Source organism: Lutra lutra, chromosome X, assembly GCF_902655055.1.
Source record: "Lutra lutra chromosome X, mLutLut1.2, whole genome shotgun sequence".
Lineage (NCBI taxonomy): Eukaryota > Metazoa > Chordata > Mammalia > Carnivora > Mustelidae > Lutra > Lutra lutra.
The window spans coordinates 54,059,537-54,074,928 of NC_062296.1; the positions used below are offsets into that span (position 1 = coordinate 54,059,537).

General features: G+C 45.9%; 2 pseudogenes; both read left to right on the top strand.

Annotated features, from left to right (window-relative positions):
- The first annotated feature begins 9,695 nt into the window (after nt 1-9,695).
- Nucleotides 9,696-10,283, top strand: LOC125091486 (MICOS complex subunit MIC26-like; annotated as a pseudogene).
- Nucleotides 10,284-11,738: 1,455 nt separating this feature from the next.
- On the top strand, nt 11,739-14,188 carry LOC125091487 (mitochondrial dynamics protein MID51-like; annotated as a pseudogene).
- The last annotated feature ends 1,204 nt before the right edge of the window (nt 14,189-15,392 follow it).

Genomic DNA, 15,392 nt, shown 5'->3' on the forward strand with positions numbered 1-15,392 from the left:
AGCTAGGGCCTCTATCTCCCAGTCTCTGTGGGAGGATAGCATCCTAACTTCACAGCAGGCCTAACTACGCAGCAGGCCTAATTGCTTTTCCAGGGACTAAACTTCTTACCGGCTTTTTGTCATTTTTCACCTCCCTGACTCTACTTGAGCCCCTGCTCCCTCCTCTCTCATCCTCCCTTTAAAATACTCAGTCATGGGGCACCTGGGTGGCACAGTCAGTTGAGCGCCCAACTCTTGGTTTTGGCTCAGGCCATGATCTTGGGGTCCTGAGACAGAGCACTGTGTAGGGCTCCCCGCTCAGCGGGGAGTCTGCTTTCCTTATCCCTCTGTCCTTCCACCCCATCGCTCCCACTCCTGCTCTGTCTGTGAAATAAATACATAAATCTTTTAAAAATGAAATAAAATACCCAGTCACTTCCGCACAAATTGGAATGGAGCTCAGCTCTTTCCCCTACTTACAGTAGTAACTGAATAAAATCTATCTTTACTGCTTAAATATGCCCAGTTTTGTTTATCTTTGACACCCTCCACCTTCAACCTCCCTCAGAGACTGGAGGACAGGGACCATGTCCGTTTTGGTCACTGCTGAATCCTCAGTGCCTGCAGGAACACCTGGCATGACAAACATTGGCTGAATGAACAAATAAATGTTTGTTAAAATGCATGTAGTAAAAAGGCCCCAAGACAGAGAGATAGGAGAACTAGATTTTAGTCTCATCATTTGTCTTGGTTAACTCATTTGTTACCTGAGTCAAGTTGCTTCCTCAGCTTGATTCAACTACTATCTAGGTGACCTGGGCAGGATACAGAACCTCTCTGTCTCAGTTCCCTCCACTTCCTTCCTTCCAGAGTTGTTGGAAAGATTGAAATAACGTGAGAGAAACACAATAGTATGAAAGCAGGTGCTCAGAAAATGAGTTCCAATCTTCACCTTCTATTGGGTTTCTCTTATGTGGTCTCTTACCCAGAGCCATATAAGCTTGTGCTCCTAGGAGTGCAGACTCTGGAACCAGACTGCCTGACTGTGAGATCCTGCTTTGCGCTTTACTAGTCACGTGACTTTGCAAAGTGGCTTAACTTTCCAGGACTTCAGTTTCTTCATCTGTAGACTGGGGATGATTGTAACGCCTACCTCATAGGGCTATTGTGAGGATTAACAGAGTAAATACACTCACAACAGAGCCTGACCCAGCATATACAAGTGTTAGATGGTATGATTGGGCCTCGGGATTCTCATTCATAAAAAACATTAGGCTTTCAGGCCCCTGAAGCTTCTGTCACTTTGCACCTGCAGGTGGAGAAGCCAATGGCTCTTTTCCCTTTTCGTACAAGGGTCTGGCGTCACAGTAATTAATTTAGTCTCATACTGGGCTTCTGCGCACCTCCTTCAGGCTTCACTTCCGGATTAGTGGTCTGAAGTCACTCTCTGGGCACTTGCCAGGCCGGTCTGGCGTCTTCCTCAGGTCCAGTGGCAGATGGGGAAGCAGCGGTTCTTCCTAGGCCACAGAGGCGGCTCCATCGCGGGTCTTTCAACCCTGCCTTGCCCTCACGGAAGCCCCTTTTTGACTTAAGAGTCCACCAGGGTGTGGGGGGAGGGGCGCGGCTGGAACCGCCTGGAAGACTGGGGGCGGGTGCAGAGCAGTTACTGTCCAAATTTATATTTTCTGTCGTGGGGGGAGGGGTGTTTCCTCCAGGTTTAACACACCCGCTCCCTTCAGTCCTCTGGTTTCCCGCCACCTCCAGGGGACTGCAAATTGCAATCCAGCGAAAAGAGCCTCCCCAGCCGCCCTTCTACCTCTAAGGATTCAGTGCCCTCCTAAACCGCCCTTGACGGCAGCTCTTAGACTTTTCCACCGTCTGTGACTTGTTGCTGTCACACACCGCTTCGTCCAAATCCCCTAACAGCCGCCCCTATGGGCAGGGCTACTGTACTACTCAATCGCCCCTCCGGCTCCACAGGAGCCTCCCCCAACTCCACTGAGAACGTGACGAGAGCGGGATACGCATGCGCGGACAGCACCCCCATCGAGTACGGCCCGACCCCTCCGAAGGCCCCGGCGGAGAGCGCATGCGCGGATGCCGGGCGCCCCTCCAGCAGGCAAGGCACTTCGAGAGCGTGGCAGAACCCGTGCATCTCCAAGCTCACTGCCGCTCTCCTTCGTCTCCCTGGGTCTATAGGACGGCCCTGTATTAGTGTCTTGGTGTGAATCCTTCCGTTTAGCTAGCAGTCCCTCTAATGAAATGAGTGACAAGGATAGTCAATCTAAGGTGACTAAGGTGACTTTGCTTAGAGGGGGTGCAGCCTGTAGGTCCAATCTTTGGTCCCAGAGCGGGTGTCTTCCCCACCTGGAAGTTGCAGAAGTAAAAAAGGAATTTGCTGGGCGCCTGGATGGCTCAGTGGGTTAAGCCTCTGCTTTCAGTTCAGGTCATGATCTCAGGGTCCTGGAATCGAGGCCTGCATGGGGCTCTCTGCTCGGCAGGGAGCCTGCTTCCCCTCTCTATCTCTGTCTGCCTACTTGTGACCTCTCTCTCTGTCAAATAAATAAATGAAATCTTTAAAAAAAAAAAAAAAAAGGAATTTGCTGCCTGTCCAAGCCCCTTCACCGGAACTTTCAGTTTCTCTCAGGCCTTTTGAGGGCCTGAGCCACCTTTGGGCTTCCCGTGATGGCGGATCAGGGTTTCCTCACTGTGCCCCACACTCACACCACTGGGACAGTCTCACATGGCACAAGTGGACTAAGAAGGCACAGCAGTAAGGATAATCGTTACTACTCACTGACCACATTTTATGGCAGACACAGTATGCTCAGAGAAAGCGAATGAGTATTCCTATTCCCATTTCACAGAAGAGGAAATTGAGGTTGAGAGACAAAGATGACCAGTGTCCCACGTGTGCCCCTTCAGTGGGGTGGGTGCATGGTCAAGACATATTACAGACATTTCCTCTAAAGCCTCCCACCGTGAATGAGCACCTCCACACAATGGGCCCCCCACTTCTGGGTGCTGCTGCACCCTCCATCTCCCCCACAGTTGTTTATTCTGTTCCAAGTCTTCATTAAACTCCACCCAGCGTGGAGGGGAGGGGATTATCAGAATCTTTCCCTAATCCACCAGATTTTGGGGCTGGGGGAATTGGAGAAACTAGTCAAACTGATGTAGGAAAGCCTACAGCCAAGAAAGAATTCTTGAGACGTTTTTGATGCAAAAAGGTGGTTTTATTAAAGTATGGGGAAAGGTTTCATGGGCAAAAATAGCTGCACTGGCATCATGAAGAGTGGCCCATTATATACTTTCAAGTTGGCAGGGGGTTTGGGATAATGTAAGTCTCTAAGGAATTTTGGCAGCAAGGTTTCCAGGATCTTGAAGGGTGGTAGCTATTGTTGGGAAATGGTCATTTATTACCACCTAATAAAACCTTAATCATGAAACCATTCAGATGTATATCAGTGGGCCATGTGCTTAGGGGATGATTGCCAACATGTATCTTGGCCGGGGACAGGGGTTAGAGATAAAAGAAGTTTCCAAAAGAATTTTTATATGTTAAAGCAGGCTTACAGGATCCTGGGGGTGGGGGGGGAGGTCGTCCGGCTAGGATTGCCTCTTGCCCTTAGCAAAGGGTCAACACTGAGGCAGTTGAGTCCCTAGAGGAATGTCACTCTACCTGTTTCACTGGGCTGTAGGTAGTAAGGAAATTTAATAATTTTTCTTCTGCTTTTGTTTCCCACATCAGAACTCCCAGCCTGGAGAGATAGGTGGCCCAGAGAGGGCCAAGCCCCGCATGTGTGCCTCTGACCATGAGGAGGGTGGGGGGCTTTTGCGCTGCCTCCATTAGGAGGAGAGGTATTGTGTCCTCCCTTGGGGGAGAAGAATGGTCTCACCCACAACTTCAGAGCTTCCATCCTCTGGCTCCCGCTCCCTGCCTCCTGGCTCTACTCTTTCTCTGGTGCCAGCTGGCTCCTTGCTTCTAGCCTTCATTCTTACCTACTTTCTTTTCTGCCTTTCCTTCAAGCTGTCCACATCCTCTTTGCTTCTTCCCTTACTTCCTCCCTTGCTCTCATCCTCTTTGCCTTCTTTGAGCACAGTATAGTCAGAATAGGGGTAGTCTTCCTCCCACTCCTTTTCTCCCTCCAAAAGAACCCTATAATGGCTATAATGACTTCTTTAAGCCCACGGATGACTTCTGGGAGATAATGCTTCCAAAGCTGTGAAGGGAAAGGTGGATATGAGTGGAACTGATACTCTGTACTGATTCTGTAAAAATTAATAAAAGGAAACCCCATTTAGAATGGAAGTCAGAAGCTGGGAGGGGGAACTCTCACCCCAGCACTAGTTATCAATTGCAGAACCAAAAGGAGGAAATATTTTGCAAGCCCATCCTACTCTACTAACCCAGCAGAAGGAACGAAGCTTGCTTTCTACTGTACCAACAGCCCAGCCAATGAGAGACAGTGACAACTCAGCAAATGAGAAGCCACTATACTTTTAACTCTCAGTTTACTCTAATAGGCTCTTAATTTATAACAGCTTCTCCCAACATTCTCCCCCAACCCAACTTTCCTCTATAAAAGAGAGTTCCTTTTTCATTTTCTGGACTTACTTATGGTTTTTTCTTAGATTGATTGTTTTAGATTGTAATTCTTGGCTATTCTTTAAGAAATCCATTTTTTGCTGATAAAATAACTGAGAGTTTTATTTGTTTAAAGATTTTATTTATTCTTATTTTAGAGAAAGAGAACAAGGAGGGGGAGGGCCCCCCACAATTCCAAGGCTGGTGAGCAAATTGCTATCCATATGCACAGAGCCCATTGGGCTCACTGCTTTCTTGCAGATCCAGAGGTTTTGAAAAGTAAGTTTTCTCCTGGTTTTCTAGCTGGATGCTTTGTGTCTGAGTTCTCCAGGATGTATTCAGGATCCATTTAAGGCCTTGTTGTTTGTTGTTTTTTAAAATCTCTACTGGTACTTATTTGGCCTGGTGGAACTGTGCTGACCTTTAGTTTCAGTCCTGTTTGGAACCAGACAGCTGTTCCTGTTGGAACTGGTGCCAATATAAAATGTGTAGGACTTTGAACCAACTGTATTTTGGGATGGCACTGTTCTGGTTGGAACTGTGCTGGCCTTTGGTCCCATTCCTCTGGAAGTGGGCCTTTCCTACTGGAATTGTGCTGACCTTTGGTCTGATCCTTCTGGAACCAGGCTGTACCTCTCAAAAGTGTGCTGTTGAGGAATTGTCTCTTTGCTCTAGGAAAAAAACCTCTAAGTGATGGGATTCCAGTTATCAAAATACTTTGAGAGCGCTCCTCCCTACTGGGACTCTGGCCAGTTTTATGTTTAAAAACTATGGGTCCTCCACATGCACATTCATGTCAGTGGACTGACTTAACCAAAGAAATTTAAAACGTTAATGAACATAATCTTGAGCTTTTGATCTCCCCAAACTTGCTTACTCAATTAAATTGGAAAGCTGCAGTACCTAAAAAAATAATAATAATAACTTTTTTTAAAGGGCAAAAAGGAGGAAAAGAAGCAGCTGAATGCCTATTTTAAGTGGTACCTGAGGCTTCCAGATGTTTTCAGGACTCTAAGTTTGTCTCTGCAAAAGACTATTTCTAAATTAACTGAGGAAAACTATTGAAAAGACAAAATGGCTTGCAAGGTCTCTTTTTCCCCTCCCCCATTTTCTTTGATAGCTGCAGATACATGGTGGCCACCTTATGCTCAGGCCCTGCATCTGGCTCCATTTTCCTCTATTCTGTCTGCTGAACTTTCCTTTTCCTCTGAATCTTCCCCCTCTTCCCTCTTGCTCCTCTTTCGAACCTACTGAAACCTGCCTTTTCAAGGTTAAGTCTTCTGAGGATCTAATCTACGTTGCCTGGATTAAGGCCAAATTGTGAGCCATAATTAAAGAGTTTCCTAAAGTGACTGAGGAAGCCCATAAGTTTGTCAAAGAATTTAACATAGTTATTCAAACTTATCAACCTGGTTTGTCAGATTTCTATCAATAGTTCACATGTTTGTTGGTGAGGACCAAGCCAAACATCGGATGAAACTAGCCACAATGCATCATCTCGAAGGGGATTTAGAGAAACAAATACCAAACTTTTTTTTTAAAAGATTTTTATTTATTTCATTGACGGAGAGAGACACAGCGAGAGAGGGAACACAAGCAGGGGGAGTGGGAGAGGGAGAAGCAGGCTCCCCGGTGAGCAGGGAGCACAATGCAGGGCTCCATGTGGGGCTCGATCCCAGGACCCTGGGAGACACTTGATGACTGAGCCACCCAGGCGCCCCACAAACACCTAACTTTTGTCAAGATGCTAGAACACTCTTTGGAAATCTCCACCGGGAAATTTACACAGAGCAATTACAGTAACTTTTCCCAGTCCTGCTGATTGATTGGAACAAAATTCAGGCTTGTATGCAAAAGCTTGATGAAACTGTTCATGACTATTATAATCAACACCAAATTGTCTTTTAAGAATATTCTGGTCTGGGGACACCAGGGTGGCTCAGTTGGTTGAGCTGCTGCCTTCGGCTCAGGACACGATCCCAGGGTCCTGGGATCGAGTCTCACATCGGGCTCCTTGCTCAGCAGGGAGCCTGCTTCTCTCTCTGCCTCTGCCTGCTGCTCTGCCTGCTTGTGTTCTCCCTCTCTCTCTCTCTCTCACAAATAAATAAATAAAATCTTAAAAAAAAAAAAGAATATTCTGGTCTGGGCATGTGGGAGGCTTAGTCAGTTAAGTGTCTGCCTTTGGCTCAGATCATGATCCCAGGGGCCTGGGATCAAGTCCAGAGTCCAGCTCCCTGCTCCAGCAGGAGTCTGCTTCTCCCTCTGCCCCTCCTCCTACTTGTTCTCTCTCTCACTCACTCTCTCAAATAAATAATTTTTTTAAAGAATATTCTGGTCTTCCTTTAGATGCTGAATTCACTGAGTGGCATTTAACTCTATGTTTATTAACAGGCTGAACTGGGATCTTTCTCTTTTAGTTAAAAGGACCAGGACAGGGGCGCCTAGGTGGCTGAGTGGGTTAAGCCTCTGCCTTCAGCCCAGGTCATGATCTCAGGGTCCTGGGATCCAGCCCCACATTGGGCTTTCTGCTCACCAGGGACCCTGTTTCTTGCTCTCTCTCTTTCTCTCTCTCTGCTTGCCTCTCTGCCTACTCATGATCTCTGTCAAATAAATAAATAAAATCATTTAAAAAATAATAAAAGGACCAGGACAGAATGGGAAGCTGCCTCCTCCAGATTTAGTTAATATGGGAAACCAGCTTGCTTGCATCCTAGGTGAGTTACCTAAAAGAAAGACTGCTACGATTCTCAATTTTCAACTCTGGCAAATGAAGGCCCCTAAACAAAACCAAAACCCTTCAAGTTTCTGCTATTATTGCAAAGAGCTAGGACTTCAAGATTATGTTCTTATTAAAAAGAAATATTGTTGCAACTTTAAGTGCTCCAGGCACCTTCTGTCCTCTAGTCAGTTTTTCCAATATCTTCCTAATCCCAGTGACTGGGGCTCTGAGGAACTACAAAGGCTCATCTCAATGTTCCCTCTTAATTGGCCTAGAGAAACCATTCTCCAGATTGGGACTGAATCTTTGTCCTTATTGACACCAGAGCTATACCCTCGGTGATTAATCCCACTGTTATAAAAGCAGCCTCTGCCTTGGAGTCCTAAAACAGTTCAAATAGTGGATATTGCTAATAAACTTTAACAGGTTCCTGTCTCTGAACCTATTCCCTTTTGTTTAGGCCCTTTGAGAGCTACTCATCTTTTTCCCCCTTCGTTACTCTACCCCTATTCATTTATTGGGCTGATATTTATTTTTATTTTATTTTATTTTGTTTTTTCAATGTTCCAAGATTCATTGTTTATGCACCACACCCAGTGCTCCATGCAATATGTGCCCTCCTTAATACCCACCACCAGGCTCACCCATGCCCCCATCCCCTCCCTTCCAAAACCCTCAGTTTGTTTCTCAGAGTCCACAGTCTCTCATGGTTCATCTCCCCCTCCGATTTCCCCCAACTCACTTCTTCTCTCCTTCTCCCAATGTCCTCCATGTTATTCCTTAAGCTCCACAAGTAAGTGAAACCATATGATAATTGACTTATTTCACTCAGCATAATGTCCTCCAGTCCTGTCCATGTTGATACAAAAGTTGGGAATTCGTTTTTTCTGATGGAGGCATAATATTCCATTGTATATATGGACCATAGCTTCTTTATCCATTCGTCTGTTGAAGGGCATCTTGGCTCTTTCCACATTTTGGCAACTGTGGCCATTGCTGCTGTGAACATTGGGGTACAAATGGCCCTTCTTTTCATTACATCTGTATCTTTGGGGTAAATACCCAGTGGGGAAATTCAGGGTCATAGGGAAGCTTTATTTTTAATTTCTTAAGGAATATCCACACTGATTTCCAAAGTGGCTGCACCAACTTGCATTCCCACTAGACAGTGTAAGAGGGTTCCCCTATCTCCTCATCCTCTCCAACACTTGTTGTTTACTGTCTTGTTAATTTTGGCCATTCTGACTGGTGTAAGGTGGTATCTCAATGTGGTTTTGATTTGAATCTCCCTGATGGCTAATGATGATGAACATTTTTTCATGTGTCTCTTAGCCATTTGTATGTCTTCTTTGGAGAACTGTCTGTCATGTCTTCTTGGGCTGATATTTCTTAGAAAAGTATCACGCCAGAATTTCTCCCAAATGGGGGGAAATAATTTTAGAATTTGACAGTAGTAATCAAAATAGTCAACTTGTGGAATTAAATGATTGTTTATCTTTTATTTGTTCTATCTCTGATGCCACTATAGCTGAGCCCAGAGACATGGATCATTTGTTCCTATTGGATCAGCTACCATCCATTTATGGCTAAAATTCTCAACTGATGTTGGCAGAATCCACACTGCACCTCCCATCAAGATTCAAATAAATCCCTCAAAACCTCATCCCATAATTCATGCCCTATATATAAAGAAGCCCTTCAGGGCATCAAGCGCATAATTGAAGATTACAACTTTCAGGGCCTCATTATCCCCTGCACAAAACCCAATGGCCAAGTATAGAGGTTTGTTCAGAAATTCTGAACAATAAATAATACTGTTACCCCTCAGCATCTGTTGTTCCTAACCCCCATATGCTGCTAATACCCGTTCCCACTGAAAGCAAATTTTTCACTGTAAATTATCTGTGTAGTGCATTTTTAGTATTCCAGATGATAAGGATAGCCGATATCTTTTTGCTTTCACTCGGGAGGAATGGCAATACACCCTGACAGGTGTACAGCTCTCCCAGAATTTTACTTTTCACAAACCTTAAAAGCTCATTTGGATGATATAAAGTTTTCTGCAAGGTGTACCTTGTTATAATGCATAGATGATTTGCCTCTCTGGTCCTTTAGTCAATTTTTTTAAAAGATTTTTTTCATTTATTTGACAGAGAGAGACACAGCAAGAGAGGGAACACAAGCAGGGTGAGTGGGAAGGGAGAAGTAGGCTTCCTGTTGAGCAGGGAGCCTGATGTGGGGCTTGATCCCAGGATCCTGGGATCACGAACCCAGGATCCTGGGGTCATGACCAGGGCCAAAGGTAGATGCTTAACGACTAAGCCACCCAGGCACCCCACTCAAACCTCTTCACAGGAAATAGCTCCACCTTGGGCCCCACCAGAGCCACCACTGCTAGCAACATGTTTAATGCTATTCAGGTCTGTGGGGCCAGCCAGTCTGAGTCTGCTCAACTTGAGTCTATGCACCATCTAAAAAAGACTCACCTCACACAACCACTGTGAAGGTTAATGAGCTTTTGCTCTACTCCATTCCCGAGGGTCAATCTAAATATATGGGGGAGCCAAGGGCCCAACTTGATGAAAGCATCTCACATCTCCAACATTATTGTGAGCCAAATGCAACTTGGTGTCAGGAAATGTACTCACAAACTAAGCCCAAGATGCTAAGCTTGGTTCAATAGGGGTTAGACAGCTATGAATATCTCCAAAATGTACCTCCAGGATTTTTTCCCCAGAAACTTGGTGTTTTGCTGGTTTTGCTGGCATTGTTGGACTTCTTTTGGCTAGAGGTTCAAAAATAAGGAAGCTGGTGTATCCACCTGGGTTCATGGGAGTAACTGCTTCTGTTTATTATCCACAACAAGCCATCATATTTGTCCAGGTCAGTAGCAGGAGATTATACGACTGGGGTTTACGAGGATACATAGTCGTACAAGATTTGTGGAAGGAGAACTTTCAAAAGCCAAGAAATGTGAAGAATTCACCTGGAAATTAGTAGAATGCTCCATGCTCTGCCCTTTTTTTTTTTTTTTAAGTAGGCTCCATGCCCAGCATGGAGCTGAATGCGGGGCCTGAACTCACAACCCTGAGATCAAGATCTGAGCTGAAATCAAGAGTCAAATGCCTATCTGACTAAGACACCCAGGCGTCCCTGCTCTGCCCATTTTAATCAGTTAAAGGTAAATACTGGAAACTACATGCAGTAAACCAATATTTCTAGAAAAATGGCAGAGAAGTCAGTACTGAATGTAGTAAATTGGCTTTCTTCTTCAGGAAAAACTATACGAGGCTTCTTTGTTATCTTGGGTGATGCCACACTACAAGTGGACTAATCAGTAATCCTTTCACCTACAGATAATGCCTTAGAACCCTGCCTTCTCCCGTTGCTATTTCTGTACATAATTAAAATTCCAGGGTAAAAAAAAAAACAACTTTTGGCCTTAAAGGGACATAAAGTTGCCAAAGAAAATTCAGTTTGTTCAAGCTCAGGTTAGATAGGGCATCTGATCTCAGAATTACGGCTACATTTGGACCCAACTGAAACCCCTCATGACTGCTTGACATGAACAGATTACCTTTTGACTCTCCATGACACTACAGGAAACTTGTGACCAATGCAGATTTTTCATGTTTTACTGATGTTTCTTACTTAAAGGATAAAAATGGTAAATATTGTGCTAGGTATGCTATTGCATATTTCCTTTTCAAAGCCATTGAAATAGCACCTTTAACCTTTTGGTTACTTAAGCCCAATAGGCTGAATTATATGCCATCACATGAATTTGTTCCTTAGCCAAAGGTAAAACTGCAAACATTTATACAGGTATGCCTTTGGGGTAGCTCGTGACTGTGCAATGTTATGGAAACAATGAGACTGCCTTGCCTCCAATGGGGGTGAACTTAAAAATGACTTCTATGCCCCAAATTTATTGGATTGCCATACTTTCACTGGCAGATTTAGCTGTGGCTAAGGTTCCTGGGCATTCCAGACTTGACTCTCTGGAAGCCAAAGTAAACCATCTCACTGACATTTCCTCCAAAATTGCTACTCTTGAGGAAACCAATAACCAAACCTCTGGTCTAAGGGGATATTCTGCCATGTGATTTTGGAAAAATTAACTAAGAGATAGCCAAGAATTTGCCCCAGAGAGGAAAAAACAACATTAGATGTCTAATAATTGTTGGCTTGATAAAAAAGAGAGAACTCTGGTTTGGGCCAAATAACAATACAGCCCTCCCAGAAATTCTAAAATTTCCACTGCATATGCATTAAACCATTGGTCTATTGAGAAAATGATGGCATTCATGAATCAGTATTGGTGGGAAAGGTGAATAAGTCTGCAAAACTGCCTCTTTCACTTATCCCACTTGTCCAAAGTATAATTCAGGGAAAGTTGAGTCCTTTCCCTCAACTCCACGTGCAAGATTGTATCCCGGAAGTGAAGGGGACATGTTGGTTGGTGACCTCCGGGAGAGGTACCTGGCGAGAGGTGAATCCCTAGCAAGGAGTGGTAGCACCTGCACAGTCTGTGGCTTGACGCCCAGCCCCTGTCGTTCGCCCTTGGCTCCATGGAGCCCAGAGGCGGTGCTTAGTCTCTACCGGGCCCTGCTGCACCTGGTCCAGAGCTTTGCTACACTGATCAAGACTCCTACCTGGTCTCCCTCCACCGTGAGCGACGGCAAGCTCTGGTGAGTGCAAAGGCAAGAAGGATGACAATAGCATCGGCACAGCCATTGATTTTGTGCTCTCCAATGCCCCATTCATGCTGAGGGTGGGTAGAGCGGCCATGTTGGGCATTAAGCAGATGTATGATAAGGCAATCAGTGCCCGTACCAGCCCCATCCAACCGCCTGAGCCATTCAGAGAAAAGGAGCTGGGAAGAACGGAACTGTTTGGGCTCCTCCCTCCACCACTTTGCTAAATAAGGACATGAAGACAGGCCTGAGCCTGTCCCTGCAGACCCTTCCCACAGACTCCTTGGCCTTTGACATGGATACATTCTGCCCGCCCTGACCCAAGCCATTGGCCAGGAAGGGCCAGGAAGACTTGAAGAAGTCACCACTCCTCGTGTCCCAGCAGGAGAAACTTCTTACTTACTACCGGAACTGGGCAGCCATCCCTGCTGGTGAGCAGGCTCAGGCCAAGCAAGCTGCTGTGGACATATGTGCTGAGCTCTGGAGCTTCCTGTGGGCCATGATGCCTGACATGCCACTTTGGGACATGTACCTGAGTGGCAGCCTCTAGGATGACCTGCAGGGATGACAGCTGACAACATCCAACTCATCATGCCCCTCATGCTAGAGTAGAACCTGTGGTCGTGTATTCCTGGGGAGGACACCATCATGAATGTCCCTGTCTTCTACCTGGTTCATCATGAGAACCCAGAGTATTTTCCTCATGGTAGCAGTTACTGGGACTGTGGTGTATTGGGGGCTACCTCTCCCCAAAGACAGTGGCAGACACTTTTGAGAAGGTAGTGGCTAGCTCCATCAACTGGCCAGCCATAGGGTCCCTCTTGGACTGTGATCCGACCAGCACCATCCCCAGAAGCCCTGACTTTGGAAGTGCAGTATGAACGTGACAAGCATCTTGTCATTGATTTCCTGCCATCAGGGACACTTGGCAACACCATCTTCGTAGCCAGACCACACCGGCTGGCACAGTATGACAACCTATGGTGGCCGAGCCTGCGGGTTTTGGACCAGGCCGACTTGGGCTGCCAATCTCAGTGCCTCAGGATCCTCAAGGCCATATGCAAGTCCACTCCAGCTCTGGGCCACCTCACTGCCAGCCGGCTCACCAACGTCATCCTCCACTTGGCCCAGGAGGAGGCTGACTGGTCTTCAGATATGCTGAACAACCGATTCTTACAGGCCCTGAGGGGTCTCATCAGCTACTTGGAGGCCGGAGTCCTCCCCAGTACCCTACACCCCAAGGTGAACTTACTTGCAGAGCCTACTTCTGAAGAAATAGATGAATTGGAAAATACTCTTTATTGCTCAATGTCTGAGCCAGAGGAGCTGCTGCAGACACAGGGCAGGTGAAGGCCAAAGTGGGTGTCACGTGGTCAGACCCTGGGTTCTCCGTTAGAAACATGTGGCTGCATAGTTGGTGCCTCACAGAGTCTCTAGGTGCCTCCTATCTTGCTGGTGGTCATCGCCCCGGTCAATTCACCCTGATCAGAATGCCATCTCTTTGTCTCCTGCTTTCTCACCCAACCTTCTATTTTTGTTACCAAATGCTATGCTCCTACTCCTCCCCACCCTCTTGCTCCAGGCTAATTTTTCTGGAATGAACAGAGAAGGGAGAGCACTGGTGGGAGCTGGTTGGTGTTTTGCATTGTGGCCCAAGTTTTCTGTCCCTGTCTGCCCTGCCCTTTGGCCCGTTTCTTCTCAGTGTCTTCTCGGCCTTTTCCCCTTTTCAAGCCCCTTCTGTTTTGCTCTTTCCCCTGGAGCATATCTGCATAACAATACAGCCCTCCCAGAAATTCTAGAATTTCCATTGCATATGCATCAAACCATTGGTCTATTGAGGAAATGATGGCATTCATGAATCAGTATTGGTGGGAAAGGTGAATAAGTCTGCAAAACTGCCTCTTTCACTTATCCCACCTGTCCAAAGTATAATTCAGGGAAAGTTGAGTCCTTTCCCTCAACTCCACTCGCAGGATTGTATCCCGGAAGTGAAGGGGACATGTTGGTTGGTGACCTCCGGGAGAGGTACCTGGCGAGAGGTGAATCCCTAGCAAGGAGTGGTAGCACCTGTGCAGTCTGTGGCTTATTGCCAATTAGGATGAGGCCTTCAAGGACACAGCCTTTGTGGTAGAGGTTGAAGGGAGGTTGACAGGGGCAAACACCAGCTGAAAAATCCAGTCACTGGTTAAGGCTTGGCGACCATGAGTTTTCCCCATGAGACCCTGCTGTGGTCCTGTTCCATCCTGGAAAGGTAGGCATCTCTAACTTCAGAGTGGTCAGGGAACCCATTTTACCGGTCAGGTGCTTCAACAAGCGTGTGCTGTTTGCTTTCATTGTGCATTATCATCCCTGGTCTTCAGTTAGTCACATGAACTAGTGTCACTATTAAGACTCAATTGGGGGGCGCCTGGGTGGCTCAGTGGGTTAAGCCGCTGCCTTCGGCTCAGGTCATGATCCCAGGTCCTGGGTTCGAGCCCCATATCAGGCTTTCTGCTCAGCAGGGAGCCTGCTTCCTCCTCTCTCTCTGCCTGCCTCTCTGCTTACTTGTGATTTCTCTCTGTCAAATAAATAAATAAAATCTTTAAAAAAAAAAAAAAAAGACTCAATTGGCATGACCCTCCAAATGCTTTAGCCAAAAGCACTGTCATTGGTACTTCAATTTGGTGACAGCCTAATTGCTTCTATTAAAAATAGCTGTGCTTTGGTAGAGCAATCTTTTCACAGTGCACTCTTGGGTGATGATAACCTTAAGCATCACACTTTGCAACCTGGAGATTTCATATGTTGGAAAAGACACCTCTGGAAAAACCCTTCAACCTAGCTGAAAAGGCCCTTATCGAGAACTGCAAACCAATCCTTATGATGCCAAACTCCAGGGATCAGACACTTAGATTCATGTGATGCATCTGAAGAAAGGACTAAACCCTGACCTGCACACCATCTGGTGACCTGAAAGTAAAGATTTCCTGGAATTGAAGGAGATGACATCTGATGAGACAGCTTTCCCAAGAGGCCCAGATCACACCTGTAAACCTTTTTCTCACTGTTGCTTCTCTCTTTTCTGTGGAAAGAGAAAACCCTTGTCTGCACTTCCCAAGCCCTCATGGAAGGAGGAAACCTTTTCTTTTGATTATGGCCTTTCAGAAACAGCCTTGTTATGATCCCAGGACAAGTTAATTTTCTCTTGCTTTTTCTAAAGGGTTAGGAGGTTCAGAATTCACAAAAGTCTTTTCTTTCATCTGAACTATTCACTGACTTTGGATTCTTATCCAAATGCATGGCCTCTGAATTTGCAAACTAAGGGACTGTATTATCAATAACACTTTGGTTCCAAACAGTTCTTCGAGATAACAATATTGTTTTATTTTTATTTTTTTAATTAGAAAAGATTTTATTTATTTATTTATTT